Below are 2,500 nucleotides of genomic sequence, written 5' to 3' on the forward strand. Positions count from 1 at the left end.
GTCAACTTATTTCGTACGGCCATACCAGCCTGGCAACGCCCGATCTCGTCTGATCTCGGAAGCTAAGCAGGGTCGGGCCTGGTTAGTACTTGGATGGGAGACCGCCTGGGATCACCAGGTGCTGTATGCTCTTTTGCTCATTCACTTAGAAACTGAAATCTTGCAATATGCACAAGTAGTCCTTCATGAAAGGGGCTGGAAGCTGTTTTCATTTTGACACGAGAGAGAGAGAGAGAGAGAGAGAGAGAGAGAGAGAGAGACCACCTTGCATTGTCAATTGCCAAATCTGTATATGGATAAGTAGCCTATGGTTGTCAACTTATTTCGTACGGCCATACCAGCCTGGCAACGCCCGATCTCGTCTGATCTCGGAAGCTAAGCAGGGTCGGGCCTGGTTAGTACTTGGATGGGAGACCGCCTGGGAATACCAGGTGCTGTATGCTCTTTTGCTCATTCACTTAGAAACTGAAATCTTGCAATATGCACAAGTAGTCCTTCATGAAAGGGGCTGGAAGCTGTTTTCATTTTGACACGAGAGAGAGAGAGAGAGAGACCACCTTGCATTGTCAATTGCTAAATCTGTATATGGATAAGTAGCCTATGGTTGTCAACTTATTTCGTACGGCCATACCAGCCTGGCAACGCCCGATCTCGTCTGATCTCGGAAGCTAAGCAGGGTCGGGCCTGGTTAGTACTTGGATGGGAGACCGCCTGGGATCACCAGGTGCTGTATGCTCTTTTGCTCATTCACTTAGAAACTGAAATCTTGCAATATGCACAAGTAGTCCTTCATGAAAGGGGCTGGAAGCTGTTTTCATTTTGACACGAGAGAGAGAGAGAGAGAGAGAGAGAGAGAGAGACCACCTTGCATTGTCAATTGCCAAATCTGTATATGGATAAGTAGCCTATGGTTGTCAACTTATTTCGTACGGCCATACCAGCCTGGCAACGCCCGATCTCGTCTGATCTCGGAAGCTAAGCAGGGTCGGGCCTGGTTAGTACTTGGATGGGAGACCGCCTGGGAATACCAGGTGCTGTATGCTCTTTTGCTCATTCACTTAGAAACTGAAATCTTGCAATATGCACAAGTAGTCCTTCATGAAAGGGGCTGGAAGCTGTTTTCATTTTGACACGAGAGAGAGAGAGAGAGAGACCACCTTGCATTGTCAATTGCTAAATCTGTATATGGATAAGTAGCCTATGGTTGTCAACTTATTTTGTACGGCCATACCAGCCTGGCAGCGCCCGATCTCGTCTGATCTCGGAAGCTAAGCAGGGTCGGGCCTGGTTAGTACTTGGATGGGAGACCGCCTGGGAATACCAGGTGCTGTATGCTCTTTTGCTCATTCACTTAAAACTGAAATCTTGCAATATGCACAAGTAGTCCTTCATGAAAGGGGCTGGAAGCTGTTTTCATTTTGACACGAGAGAGAGAGAGAGAGAGAGAGAGAGAGAGAGAGAGAGACCACCTTGCATTGTCAATTGCCAAATCTGTATATGGATAAGTAGCCTATGGTTGTCAACTTATTTCGTACGGCCATACCAGCCTGGCAACGCCCGATCTCGTCTGATCTCGGAAGCTAAGCAGGGTCGGGCCTGGTTAGTACTTGGATGGGAGACCGCCTGGGAATACCAGGTGCTGTATGCTCTTTTGCTCATTCACTTAGAAACTGAAATCTTGCAATATGCACAAGTAGTCCTTCATGAAAGGGGCTGGAAGCTGTTTTCATTCTGACACGAGAGAGAGAGAGAGAGACCACCTTGCATTGTCAATTGCTAAATCTGTATATGGATAAGTAGCCTATGGTTGTCAACTTATTTTGTACGGCCATACCAGCCTGGCAGCGCCCGATCTCGTCTGATCTCGGAAGCTAAGCAGGGTCGGGCCTGGTTAGTACTTGGATGGGAGACCGCCTGGGAATACCAGGTGCTGTATGCTCTTTTGCTCATTCACTTAAAACTGAAATCTTGCAATATGCACAAGTAGTCCTTCATGAAAGGGGCTGGAAGCTGTTTTCATTTTGACACGAGAGAGAGAGAGAGAGAGAGAGAGAGAGAGAGAGAGACCACCTTGCATTGTCAATTGCCAAATCTGTATATGGATAAGTAGCCTATGGTTGTCAACTTATTTCGTACGGCCATACCAGCCTGGCAACGCCCGATCTCGTCTGATCTCGGAAGCTAAGCAGGGTCGGGCCTGGTTAGTACTTGGATGGGAGACCGCCTGGGAATACCAGGTGCTGTATGCTCTTTTGCTCATTCACTTAGAAACTGAAATCTTGCAATATGCACAAGTAGTCCTTCATGAAAGGGGCTGGAAGCTGTTTTCATTTTGACACGAGAGAGAGAGAGAGAGAGAGAGAGAGAGAGAGAGAGAGAGAGAGAGAGAGAGAGAGAGAGAGAGAGAGAGAGAGAGAGAGAGAGAGAGAGAGAGAGAGAGAGAGAGAGAGACCACCTTGCATTGTCAATTGCTAAATCTGTATATGGATAAGTAGCCTAT

The 2,500-nt window shown here is 47.5% G+C and overlaps 8 non-coding genes across 8 annotated transcripts; all 8 read left to right on the forward strand.

Moving 5' to 3' along the window:
• Positions 1-11: 11 nt before the first annotated feature.
• Positions 12-130, forward strand: LOC146219108 (5S ribosomal RNA). Its single transcript, XR_014752884.1, has one exon. It is a non-coding gene; the product is annotated as a 5S ribosomal RNA (ribosomal RNA).
• A 194-nt stretch (positions 131-324) lies between these two features.
• LOC146219109 (5S ribosomal RNA) lies at positions 325-443 on the forward strand. The gene has a single exon (XR_014751849.1). It is a non-coding gene; the product is annotated as a 5S ribosomal RNA (ribosomal RNA).
• A 174-nt stretch (positions 444-617) lies between these two features.
• LOC146219110 (5S ribosomal RNA) lies at positions 618-736 on the forward strand. The gene has a single exon (XR_014752886.1). It is a non-coding gene; the product is annotated as a 5S ribosomal RNA (ribosomal RNA).
• Positions 737-924: 188 nt separating this feature from the next.
• LOC146219111 (5S ribosomal RNA) lies at positions 925-1,043 on the forward strand. The gene has a single exon (XR_014751850.1). It is a non-coding gene; the product is annotated as a 5S ribosomal RNA (ribosomal RNA).
• Positions 1,044-1,217: 174 nt separating this feature from the next.
• On the forward strand, positions 1,218-1,336 carry LOC146219112 (5S ribosomal RNA). Its single transcript, XR_014751906.1, has one exon. It is a non-coding gene; the product is annotated as a 5S ribosomal RNA (ribosomal RNA).
• Positions 1,337-1,529: 193 nt separating this feature from the next.
• On the forward strand, positions 1,530-1,648 carry LOC146219113 (5S ribosomal RNA). The gene has a single exon (XR_014751851.1). It is a non-coding gene; the product is annotated as a 5S ribosomal RNA (ribosomal RNA).
• Positions 1,649-1,820: 172 nt separating this feature from the next.
• On the forward strand, positions 1,821-1,939 carry LOC146219114 (5S ribosomal RNA). Its single transcript, XR_014751908.1, has one exon. It is a non-coding gene; the product is annotated as a 5S ribosomal RNA (ribosomal RNA).
• A 191-nt stretch (positions 1,940-2,130) lies between these two features.
• Positions 2,131-2,249, forward strand: LOC146219115 (5S ribosomal RNA). Its single transcript, XR_014751853.1, has one exon. It is a non-coding gene; the product is annotated as a 5S ribosomal RNA (ribosomal RNA).
• Positions 2,250-2,500: the final 251 nt, after the last annotated feature.

The sequence above is a fragment of the Hypomesus nipponensis genome, chromosome 28 (assembly GCF_054491055.1).
Source record: "Hypomesus nipponensis isolate SF chromosome 28, ASM5449105v1, whole genome shotgun sequence".
Classification (NCBI taxonomy): domain Eukaryota; kingdom Metazoa; phylum Chordata; class Actinopteri; order Osmeriformes; family Osmeridae; genus Hypomesus; species Hypomesus nipponensis.